Genomic DNA, 14,191 nt, shown 5'->3' with positions numbered 1-14,191 from the left:
AGTTCTTTACCTTTCAAATGTTGAGTTAATAAAAAAAGTTAAGAGCATTATTTTCCTCTCCTCAATCGACCAGTTAACTGTGTGTATAAGTGAAAAAGTGACATATTTTGTTTTCTATTAAAACCCCTGCCATCAAAAATGTTTGTATTTTATAAAGAACCTAGATATTTCTTTATATAATACATTTTTTTATTGACTAAAATTACTTTTACTTCAAAAATGTCCACTTTTTTTTTTTCAGAGAGATTATATCTGAAAAAAACAAAAAAAAAAACTTATTACAAAATGATGAACTTTGATCATTTGTCAAAATTTTAGAAAGAATAAAACATCTATTTCCAAAATTCATTAAAAATTAATTTTCTGCTATTCTGTTCTTACAATAGTAATGACAGATTAATAAAAATGAATTTGTTAAAAAGATTTTTCCAATTCAATCTAAGTACTGAATTTGCATGGCTCAAACTCCGATTTTTCATTAAGACACGCATTATTTACCAAAGATTCCATCAAAATCCGGTTTTGTTTTTCAATATTATAGCTATTGTTTACTTGACTTTATTCTACAATGTCTTTCTTATGGGTTGTACTTGCTGGAAGTTCTGAAATGTTGTATACCAAAATTTTATATACAAATCTTTAGTGCAAGAGAACATTTTTCATAATATTATACCTGATGTGAACTTTGTATTGATTTCACATAATAAAACGAATTAAAATTATAGATTTGGCTATTTTTCTTGCAAGTTTATCTTTATCGCAATGAATCATCAGTTGAACTTAATTACTGCTGCTTCAAATGAGATTTTTCTTTTTCATGACTCAAATTTGTTTTTCTTAATCTTGATTTTGTTGCATTTTACTTTTATAATGTCTCATAATATTATCTATATATAATTCTCTTAGTCTGTCCATTCCACTTTTTCTCAGAAACTACTGGGCTGATCGGGCTGAAATTTTGTATGAACCTTTGTTATAAGTTGCAGCTAAGTATTATGGACCCATTTAATGCACAGTAAGGAATTAATAGGGACTAGTATTTAATACAAACAAACATGAATTTAACCATATTCAAGTATCAGTTTGGCATAAATCACTCATTCTAAATCATTGAGCTATAACTTTTGCATAACATTTTTAATGGACGAAGGTCATTCAATATATAAGGTGAATTTTTCCGTATAAGAACTTTTAATACAGATAGAAGCTTACTTTTTTAATTTTTAAACAGTCTACACTTTTCCCATCTGTGTACAAGCTTCTGTATTCACTCGGCATAAAAATTTCTGGACTGATGCCCCAGCTAATCTCTCACAACACTTCATCGTCGCTTTCAAACTTCATGTCTCGTGAATGTTTTCAAGGGACCAAACAGGTGAAAGTCTGTAGGGGTAAGGTCTGGATTGTTGTATCAGTTAAGATAAAAATGAAATGTAATAAGTCCTCAGATGTACCTCTCCATCGTACAGTATATCGATACTCTATGGCTAACTGGGATAGCTTCCGTACATTTATATCAGGTCTACCTCTGCATTCCATGTTTAAAAAGGATGTTTCCTCTATAGTATCAAACCTGACGAAATGGTTAATTGTAGGTATAGACTGAAAAAGTTCAGCAAAAACCTAATAACCAGCTGTGGTTCTCTCCAGAATGTGCTGCTGCCATTGCGCACAGAAATCACTGTTTCCATTGCTTCCAAGATAATAGATGTACTGAGAGTAAAGCCGCTTTCATGACCACCAGCAGCTACTGTAATAAAGAACGCAAGAGAGCTGTATGATCGGTCTGTTAAATCCAGAGTAGCTGAGCTGCGGCTTGGTTCCCACCAATTTTGGCAAATAGCAAAAGGAATCCTGAACAGAAGCATGTGTTTTATCCCAACTATCATCAATGGACCCGAGGTAATCTTGTCAGCATCAGACAAAGCCAAACTCTTTGCCAAGAACTTTGCAGCTAATTCTACACTTTGTGAGAAAGACTGTCAACCCCCAATATTTCCTCCTGTATTAGAAAGCATGCTATGTGATATACAAATATCTATACGTGATGTTGTCAAGCTAATCAAAAACCTTGATTCCAGTAAAGCAACCGGCCCTGACGGTATTCCAATTATAGTACTCAAAAAAACTTCAACCAGAACTAGCACCCAAACTTACAAAACTGTTTAAACGTTGCCTTAAGGAGAATTGCTTCTCATCACTCTGGAAAATCTCATCAGTATACCCTGTATTTAAGAATTTGGGTGATCGCTAATCTCCCTTTCAGTACAGGCCAATAAGTCTCCTGTGCGTCATGAGTAAGTTGCTGGAATCTGTGTTAAATAAAGAAGTAATCAACCACCTCAGCAAAAATAACCTTAGTGACACACAATATGGTTTCCGTTCTGCTAGATCTACAGCAGGCGTGCTTACAGTTATATCTCGTAGGATTAGTGAATCTCTCGACGGAGGCTACCTTTCTAGGGCAATTGATCTTGATATATCAAAGGCCTTTGATAGAGTATGGCATAAAGGTTTACTTCACAAGATCTCCAGCTATGGTATAGCTGGAAATGTCTTCTCAATTATTAAATCATTTCTCTCTGATAGGTTAATAAGAGTAGTGGTTGATGGGCAGAAATCAGAAGCTCACAGTATAAATGCTGGAGTCCCTCGGGGTCCATCCTGGGCCCAATTCTCTTCCTGATCTACATTATTGATCTTCCAAATCACATCCTTACATCATTTGTAGACATTTATGCTGATGACACTACTATCTCTGGTAGCATATCTAAGACCGTAAATGACCAAATTCTCTCTGATTCTCTCTCCTCTGATCTTGACCAAGTGGTACAATGGGGAAAGTGGTAGCTTGTTACTTTTAATGCATCTAAAACCAAGCTTTTATCTTTACATCATCAATGCTCTGATCCCTATCTGGTATCAATTGAAATAAATGGCTCTCATCTTGGGGAGGCCTCATGTTTTGACAAGCTTCTGGGCTTGACCTTTACTCCTGATCTGAAATGGAATACATACATTAAATCCGTTGCCAAGGCCACTGGAAAAATGGTAGAATCCTTCTATTGATCCAGTATATCGATCACTGCTGATGCAAGTCTCTATCTATATAAGAGCCAGGTACGTCCAAGGATGGAGTACTGTTGCCACATCTGGGCAGGAGCTGCTAAAAAGGACATCCTGCCTTGATAGAGTTCAAAATAGACTTCGTAGCCTCGTAGGGGATGTCCTTTTCTCTTCCCTGCAAACTCTTTCTCACAGAAGAGATGTTGCGAGTTTGTCTATGATTTATCGTTATTTTCATGGCAAGTGCTCGACTGAGCTTCACCTATGGTCCCCCCTCGCCAGACTTTCACAAGAAACACCAGTCTAGCAGATAACACTATCAATAATTTCCCCCACTCTTTATCTGTGCCAAACCCTAAACGTAGATTCCATGAACAAAGCTTCTTTCTTAGAATTGCACGCCTATAGAATGTCTTCCATTTTCCGGTTGACTACAATATGGTTATCTTCAAGTCTAATGTAAACAAGTTTTTGATGAGCCGTTCCATATAAGTTAACAAATTTACTGAATTTCCATTACTAACGATTACTATATTGTCCAATTGTCTACTGTACACTCTTTAACCCTTATCCTCGATAAATGGTGATGCCTATGTTAAAAAAAAAAAAAAAAAAAAAAAAAAAAAGATGCAGGAGCAGTTCCTAGCCAGCTCGTTGATGTTCTACAGTTTGCACTGCTTTTTTAGGCCTTGCGTTGTCTGGTGCTACCGGCTCAGGCTATCTACTGGCTTCCTGAGACAAAATGCACCTACATTGAATTTCTGTTTTTGTTTTCTATTCTCTTTTGTAAAACTTAAATATGTTTTACATAAACAACAGCCCTCTTCCCCCCCCCCACTTTCTTACTGATTTCACTTGACCCTGTCGGCGGGGCATCAGAATATGCCGACTGCCCCCCTGTAGAGAGTAGAAGTCCCTCAATGGGGCTACCTATTGGCCATAGGTAGCAACTCATAATGTCATGGGACGGGATCCTGGTGGTTGAGCAGTCTATGACCAGGGGGGGGGGGGAGTTGTCATGCTAAGGCCTAACACTTATACTGGCAAATATTAAATAAAATACCGATTGAGTATATCTTTTTTGTATCCTTGGGATGAAAGGGCGAATGGGTTTCCCCCCCTAACATCTCCCACATTTGGGCTCCAAGGAGGGTGGGGAGCAAGAAAGATGAAAATTAATCAACTATACATGGATCTAATTACTAAAAAAATCCAGAAAAACCAAAAGAACTTCCTCTGATGTTTCAGATGTCACCAGCTCAGACAGTGAGCAAGAATGCAATCTTGACCATATTGATAAAGAAAACTTCCCAAGATTCATAGTTATTGAAACCTTGGAAGGAAAAAAGGGTCAACGATCTGTCTCCATTTCTAATCGAAAAAGTATTAACTCAAAACAGCAATCCTAAAACAGTTAAAAAAAAAAAATGAAAAATGGCAACCTATTTGTTACAGTAGACAACTACAAAAATGCAAAAACTCTCCTAGGAATGGAAAAATTCCATATTTATAAATGCAAGATCTTTGCTCACGAAAGGTTGAATACCTCTAAAGGCATCATAAGAAGTCATGAACTAACTTTAGCTATAACGGAAGAAATCAAAAACGCTCTAAGAAAACAGGGAGTGATTGATCATGTCCGAATCATAAAAATCCATACCTACAACGACGTATATACTAACATTTAATACTCCTAAAATTCCAAAAGAAGTAAAAATTGGATATACAATTGAAAAAGTGGAACTATATATACCAGCCCCTCTGAGATAAGTGCCAAAAATATGGGCACCATAGAGAAGTTTGCAGAGGACACAAAACATGTGGAAAATGTGGTCTAAAAGAACTTAACCACACGGAAACAAAATGCCCAAATTGCCTGGAAAACCATCCAGCATACTCCAAAACATGCAAAATCTTCAAAAAGGAAAAAGAAATTTTGAAAGTAAAATACAAAGAAAATATATCCTTCTCTGAAGCAAGGAAAATGGAAGATTCCTACCAAAAAGTAAACACCTATGCAAACATTGCAAAAAATTCAAGCCAAATTAACCAAACCAACTACCAAGAGTTATTCAATAAACTAGTTTCTAAACTCTAAAAGCTAATTAAAACTTTAAAAACAAACCAAAATGAAACAAACAAGAAACAAATACTAGTATCCTTGAAAACTCAATTAAGTGACCAAAACCAAAAACAAGCTCCAAAGAGCAAAATAGAATCCTATCAACAAAAACTACAAATAAACCGTGAAAGATCCAAGTCACAAACAAGGACAAAGGCAGACATTAAACACACAATATCAAGAAAGATGGAAACCAAACAGGGAAACACAAAACCCCCTTCCAAAAACTAAAATAAACAAAAATAGTATTAATTGAAAATGAAAATAAATTTGAATTGATCGAGAGCCAGGAAAGACACATAAGACAGAGCAAATCAAAAAGCCCCAAACCAAAATATAAAAAAAAAAAAACTCAGCAAGATCTCTCAGCTGAAACACAGACACTAACAAGAGACACATCTCCTACATCCAACGAGATGGAAATAGATGAGAACTAAAAAAAGATAACTAAACCCAAAACCCCCAAATAACAAACTAAAATACAAAACATGACACACAGAATCATATCGGATAGAAATAAAGACAAATAATATAATCCAGTGGAATTGTCATGGTTTAAAGACAAACCTAAATGAGCACTATTCTACTCGATAAACTACTATGAAATCGGATGACAATATAAAAATTAAAAACTACAATCAGTATAACTATATACACAACATTGGACTCAGAGCCTCTGGAGGTACATCAATCCTTATTAGAAATGACATACCCTAAAGTCAAATACAACTTAATACTAAATTAGAGGCTACTGCAATAAAAGCAACACTCCACAAAACCATCAACATTTGCTCACTATACATGCCTCCCAATGAAAGCATCTCAGAAACAGATCTGAGCAAACTAATACAGCAACTTCCAAAGCCATACATCATTATGGGAGACTTAAACAGCCACAATGAGATATGGGGACGTGAAAAAACAATCAAAAGGGGAAAAATTATAGAAAATATAATAAATAACGAAAATCTATATCTCTTTAATAATAAAACACTTATTTACACCCAGGAACTGGTACATTCACATCAATTGATTTAACATTGTGTGATCCAACACTTGCCTTGGATTACAAATGGAATGTACTAGAAGAGCCATATGGAAGTGACCACTTCCCCATCACACTTGAAAACTGATCCAATGCCAGAAAACAAAATACCCCAATGGAACTTACAGAAGGCTAATTGGGAAAAATTCCAAAATTTATGCCAGACTAAACTAACATCGGATAATAATCCGAACCAAAATAATATCACATACTTTACCAATATACCGTATAATATTGCTGAGGAATGCATTCCAAAAAAGCTCTACCTCCCCAAACATAATAAACCCTGGTTTGACGAAAAATGCAAAGTAGCCATCAGAACTCATCGAGCTATGCTAAGGAAATTCAAAAAAGAACCAACTAAAGAAAATCTCGATGAATATAAAAACAGTAGAGCTAAAGCTCACAAAACCATTAAAGAATCGAAACGAACATCATGGAAAAACTGCATCAAAAATAAATACAAAAAGTAAAAGGTCTGGGACATGATCCGGAAAAAGTAACATGAACCCTACTAAACACCTGACCTATAATAACCAAAAAAATACTAGCAAGAAAGAAATGGTAGATTGTCTTGCTGAAACTTTTGCAAAAACTCTAACCAAAAATTCCAAATTATTAAGGAAAAAGCAGAAAAGGAAAAACTCCAGTTTCAGACAAATAATACAGAAAAATACAACCAGCCATTCTCTAAAAATGAATTGAAAGTATCCCTAAGCAAAGCTCATGACTCAGCTGTTGGCCCTGATCAAATCCACTATCAATTCAGAAAACAACTTCCTGATATGTCTACAGATTACCTACTACAAATATTTAATGATATTTGGGGAAAGTGGCAATGTCCCTGAAATATGGAGGAAGGCCATAGTAATCCCTATACCTAAATCATTAAAGGACTCTACAAATCCCATGAATTACTGACCTATAGCACTCACTAGCTGTATTTCCAAAATAATGGAAAGAATGATTAACAGCAGATTAATATGGTACCTTGAGACAAATAATCTGATTACAGATTATCAGTCAGGATTTAGGAATGAAAGAAGCTCCATGGACCACCTTCGGCTAGAAACCTTCATCAGAGAAGCCTTTATCAAGAAAGAACATCTTACAGCAGTCTTTTTTGATATTGAAAAAGCATATAATTCAGCATGGAGGTATGGCATTATAAAAGATCTTCAAGAGCTAGAATTAAAAGGCAGAATGCCCATTTTCATCACAAATTTTATAAATAATAGAAATACGATTAGGTGATACTCTATCCATCAGTAAAAAACAAGAAACGGGGGTACCACAAGGAAGCATCCTGTCTGTCACACTTTTTAGCATTAAAATAAATAACATCGTTAAAAATATAAATGTAAGAACAGAATGTGTCCTATGTGGATGATTTCCTGATCTGCTGTAGATCAAAATATATTCCAAGAATAGAACGCCATTTACAACTGTGTCTAAACAAAATAAATGGACAACAAAAAATGGGTTTAAATTTTCAAAAGAAAAAACAAAAGCCATTCATTTCTGCCAAATCCGGAAAATGCACCATGACCCAATATTGAAACTGGACAATGAAATTATACCTTTAGTTGATCAATATAAATACTTGGGCATCATATCTGATAAAAAGCTAACTTTCATTCCTCATATTATACACCTAAAACAAAATGCAACAAAGCCATCCAACTCTTAAAAATAGTAGCTCACACAGACTGGGGTTCAAACAAAGACTCAATAATTAAATTATACAGATCCTTTGTCAGATCCAAGTTGGATTATGGATGCTATATCTATGGATCCGCAAGAAAGTCCTACATAAAATAATTAGACACAATACATCACCAAGGACTAAGATTGGCTCTAGGAGCCTTCCCCACCTCCCCAGTGGAAAGCGTATATGTAGAAACCAATGAACTCTCATTATCACTTAGAAGAGAAAAACTAGCACTACAATATTATACAAAATTGGCTTCATGTCCAACTAATCCTGCCTATAAATGTCTTCCACCCCAAATATAAAAACCTCTTTGATAGAAAAGAAAATGCTATAAAACCATTTAGCCTACGTATGGAAGAATCCATAAATAAAGCCCAGATAGACATTGCGACAATACACAAATCTGTAAAACTTAAATATCCTCCCTGGCTGATAAAACAACTAAAAATAATCAGACCTAATTAAGTATCCTAAAAGAAAAACCAATCCAATCATATATCAAGAAAAATTCCAAATAATAATATCTTTAATTAAAGTTAAATATTCCAAACACTCAACAATTTATACAGACAGTTTAAAAGATGGAGACAACGTTGGATGTGCAGCCATACACAATAAAACAATCCTAATAAAAAGATTACCAGACAAAGCATCCATCTACAGTGCCGAAGTATCGGCCATTGGTATGACACTTGATCTTGTAGAATTCTCCAAAGATAAAGAATTCATTATCTGTTCAGATGCCAAATAAATCCTTAAAACACTGGAAAACAGGAAACTAACCCTAACCCAATAATCACCAAAATCCTAAATAGAATTGACGATATCTCTAATAAAAACGTCCTTTTCTATTGGATACCCAATCATATCAACATCAAGGGTAACGATAGAGCTGACAAAGCAGCAAAAGCAGCACTAAATTTAACCATAACCAAAGATAAGATCCCTCATACCGATCTAAAACAAATCATTAACAAATATATTAGAAACACATGGCAAGAGTCGTGGAACTCCTGTACTAAAAACAAGCTATACCAAATCTAAGAAAACAGAAACCAAACAAAAGAATGACCAGAAAGGAGGAAGTTATAATAACAAGACTCCGAATAAGTCATACCTCTATAACACACCTACTCAGAAAAAGAAGAAGCCCCACTCTGCATACCTTGCCAGGAATCATACACAGTAAATCACATATTAACAAGATGCTAAGACTTGAAAACAAACCGACTGAATCTATATAATGAAAAAACTGTAAAGGACATATTTACTCATGTAGACCCAACCACCCTTCTCAAATATCATAGAATAACAGGGTTACTCAACAAAATCTAAAAAATACTTTAGCTAATTATGCAAACATAGACACTGAACAGCAGATACATACATAGAACTTATAACTATTAATGTATATTTAAAAAAGACCCCAGCATTAAATGACCACGTAGTTTGATATGCCGTAAAACCAATCAACCTTGCGTTGTCATGATGCAAAATGACTCCTTAGTGATGACCTGCGTTTATTCTTGATGTCTTTCTTGACCTGCTTCAGCAATTCACAATAATTGACACTGGTCACAGTGCTTCCGTTCTCAAGGAATGAAATGGTGATTGAACCTTGCATATTCCAAAAAATCAAAAGCATCACCTTCTTCATGAACCATTAGGACTTGAACTTTTTCTTCACTGGAAAACCTGCATGTTTTCACTCCACGGACTGCTGTTTGGACTCTGGCTGATAGTGCCAACATGTTACCACCTTCTTCAGAAACTACTCACAATCCTTCTCATAGTGGGAGAGACACTGCTGAGACAACTTGATCTTCCTCCATTTGTGTTCTGCAGTAAGCATCTTTGGTACCGACCGGCAGCTGACTTTCGAGTAGCTAAAGTCATTATGAACAATTTTGTGTGCTGTCCCAATAGATAACCTCAAAATATTGCAATGTTATCCACTGTTCTTCTTTTGTCATACTGAATCAGGTCATTGACTGATTCAATCAATTCAGGGGCCTCACTTCTCTAGATCTCCCATGCCTGTCTGCAACACTGTTGTTCTTTAAACAATTTAGCCCACTTGTAGACATTTTTTTCATGTTGTCATTCTCCTGTGAATTTCAACTAGTTTGAACTCTTTAGCAACCAAAACCTTGATAACTGACCGGTTCAATCTTATTCGGCCATCTTTGTTGATTGCTAAAACTGAGTTTTTCTTGAATTCATGGGGCAAGTCATAAAATAATACCAAATAAATAAATAAACAGACGTTATAACTGAGAATTTCGGATGATGTCAAGTAAAAAATACATAATTTAAAAATTTAAATAAAAATCATTATAACCAAACTTTTTAATGACAAAAACAAATATAAAATAACTGACTTGTTCGGATTTTTGCGATCAAGATTAATTTTTTATGTACAGTGTTTTTGTTTTTTTTTATCTTTGTACGTTTTTAATACAATGTAATATTTATTTAAAGTGTAATGTATGTAGGTGGTCAGTGAAGGAGAAATCCTTCTAGACCAAGGCAATTTTTATGCATAATAAAATCACAAGTATAAGCAAAACAATCGAGATTTTTAAAAATATATTTTATTCACATATCTTTTATGACTTATTTTTAGTATCATAAGACACAAATATTTTTATAATCTTCATTTTTATTAAAAAAAAAAAAAAATTGCTATTTGCTTACTTTTCCATAAAGGCAAATTAAGTACAAATAAGTTTAGCGTCCGAAATTTTCAGTTTTTAATGTTTTGTAATTAATATAATTAATTTTTTAAAATTTTTATTATAATTATAATAATTATTATTATTAGTTTTATTAAAGTTCTGTAAATATATTTTAAAAAAACCCACTCAGAAAGACACCCATTTATTTAAATATATTTTGTTAAATTTACGTTCGTTTTGTTACTTACACTAAAAAGTTTTGTGTAAATAGAAAAAATTTTTTGGGTTTTTTAATCCTTAAAAGTTTTGTAAATATTTAATATTAAAGAAAATGTTTTGTAAATATATTTTTTCTTTTAAACCTTAAAAAGTTTTGTAAATATATATTTTTTTTAAATCTTGCTCACGAACATTCGACCATGTCTGCTATTTGACGTGTTTGCAAACAACCACCAGCAATGTTAAGGTCGAACAACCGGTGTCACTTGAAATGTTCGCCAATCTTTGTCTTCTGTTACGGAGTATCTAAGCTTTACTTAATCCTATATATATATATATATAAGTAAAAATAACTTATGCTAGGAGCAAATAAATGTTTTGATACTATATTTCATCTTTTCTATCTTTGTTCTGTGAAGGAGATATCCTTCTAGACTAAGGGAATTTAAATTTTTATTCTAATCCAGAGTATCTTTTTTCTTTCTTTTTTGAGCTTGATTTTCACTCACATTAAAAACAAACGTATCTAACTGTTTTCATGGGAAGGTAAATGAATAGGAACTAAAAATAAGTATTTACTTCTAATAAACACATGCCAACATTTAATACACGTTCAATCGAATGTGATGATTTGTATATCATCCATAAAAATGATGTACAAGTAAAAAGTCCTTGTTTTACTAATTTACATACACGTTTATGAACACACTATGTAAATTAGCTGAAAAGAATCACTCTTCTAAATGCTCTCATAGACATTAACTATGAGAGTGGTTGAAAGAACTACAGAAATGATAGCTAAGTAAGAGATGGGTGACTTTTTGAGGTAATTAAAATTCATAACTAATTAGAATTAAAACTGAGTGGTGTTTAGAAAACAATTCCATTTCAGAACTAAAGAATATTTGGTATCATTAAAGTATATAAAAAGAAAAACCATAATGAAACAAACGTTGATGAACCCGGCTAATAATAATGTTAAAATTTAGGTGGGGGGGGAAAAAAAATCCAAAATTAATGTTTAATTAATATAGATGCTTGTATACATCTAAAAAATTTTCAAATTTGAAAATATTTTTATTGGTAAACGAGGAGATTTAATGAACAAACTCTTAAGTATCAAGTGATACGTGTTTATTAATGTAACCTCCTTTTCGATAATTTTTTTTTTTGATTTGAAGAGAAGATGGTTTTTACTTATAATTTAACTATTTTCATGTACTCATTCTTATGGAGTTAATGATGACAATGCAACGTTTTTATCCTAGCTGAGATGCTAAATATTTTTGCAGTATATATCCATTTATTATTATCATAACATCTTTGATAATTAAACTGACATCTGATCACTAATTGCCTGAAGCATACCAACTTGAACAACAACTACACCTCACTTCAAATGTGAATTTGGAAGTTGCCAGCTGAGTAAAGATCAGAAAAGCTATTAGTGGTGAACGCTATTGTCTTCATGTACATGAACAAGCAGTCCAACAGTTGAAGTCAAGGAGAAGCTTTCTCAGTCATGTTAAACTATTAACATCTCAGGAAGAGATCAGACAATAGTTGTGGACCAGATGGCTAGAGAATGCCTCTCCCTCCTAACATAACAATCTCCTTTTCTGAGATCCTGACTCTAGTGGAAAAAACTCAACTGCCTGAGAATAGAGATGGGATGATTAAAAGTTGTTATAACCTGACGAGGCTACAAAACTGACCCAACCATCTGTGAATATGGAGAGGAGGATCATATGAGGCAACCAGTACAGCTTGAAAGATTTTGCAGAATAGAACAATAATACAAAGGACTTTAAAAAACAGAAAACTTATGTGAATACATACTTCAATGACACACAAAAGAGAACAATGAAACTGACTTTTTCAACAATATAAAAACTTTGTGTACTAATTACTTTTGTTGAGGTATCAAACCATTTTATCAATATGGGCCATTGAGCTGTCTGTATGTTTTATTGAGCTGTCTCTGGTTTGGATTGCTGTCAAAGCAGTAAAATCGCCATCATGAGGTTTTTTTTTTTTTACTACATATGAATCACCACTTATCAAAGCCCAGAGACTGCTCGAGGATAAGGGTTAAAGAGTGTACAGTAGTCAATGGGATAATATCATATTGAATTACTTAAGGGGAACTGCTTATCAAGAATTTGTTTGCATTGGACTTGAAGACAACCATCAGCTGGAAAGGTGTGCAGTTCTAAGAAAGAAGCTTTGTTCATGGAATCTACATTTAGATTTAGGCACAGATAAAGAGTGGGGGAAATTATTGATAGTGTTTTCAGCTAGACAAGTGTTTCTCATGAAAGTTTGGGGGGCATAGATTGGAGCTCAGACTAGCGCTTGCCATGAAAATAACGATAAATCAGAGACAGGCTCACAATGTCTCTTTTGTGAGAAAAGGGCATCCCCTACAAGACTACATAGTCTATTTTAAACTCTGTCAAGGCAGGATAAGGTCTTTCAAGTATTTTCAGGTTTTGAAGATACAGCTCGAAACTTTCTTCAGGCCGTTGACACCAGATAGCAGATATCTTGCAATAACGAAGTTTGTCTTATTAATAAATATGCCATCTAGAGTGTTTATAACAGTATTGTAATTTCGCCATCCAAAGAAACACTTATAAATGAGAGTGGAAACATGATGTCTTAAAGGAATAGAGTGTTCATGCTGAAGTAAAAGATGATTGCAGCTCTGAGAGAAATTCTTCAACGATATCCTTTTAATGTTACTATTTGTCGTTGGAGTCATATTCAGGCGTATCAAGTTCCAGACAGTCAAGCTTGAGGTATCTTTCTATAGTTAATGTTGAATAAATTCTAATGAAAGACTGAGGCTTGATTAAACTTTAGAAAAGTTTTATTTAACACTAGCAGCTGCACCACGTCGGAACACACAACCCCGAGTCAAACACAAAATCAAGTACACTCAACATCGTCTTACCATCAACACTTACCCTGTGAACTCTGAGTATGGGAAATTCTCATATGCACAAAACAAAATCACTGAAAAGACAAAAATACCCTAACTAAGGGTAAGGATAATAAGTAAACGTTGCATAAAATGATGGTTATAATTATTACGAACTTGCCAGGATTCAAACCTGGAATCTTCTGATCCGTAGTGAGACACATTATCCATTGCACCACAAGTCCTGTCCGTATGCCGAAAGATGTTACTACGACTGTATACAGACAGTGTTAAATTTTGTTGACATGGGCAGGTAACTTTTTTAGCAATTGCACAAAACGGCCCAAAAACGCTTATTTCGGGGCTTTTTGTGTGACTCGGTGTTGTTCGTTATGAATCATATATAGATAAGGACAATCTAGGG

This window comes from Euprymna scolopes, chromosome 5 (assembly GCF_053919585.1).
Source record: "Euprymna scolopes isolate OS-2025 chromosome 5, ASM5391958v1, whole genome shotgun sequence".
Taxonomy (NCBI): domain Eukaryota; kingdom Metazoa; phylum Mollusca; class Cephalopoda; order Sepiida; family Sepiolidae; genus Euprymna; species Euprymna scolopes.
Note: the sequence above shows the minus strand (reverse complement) of the source record.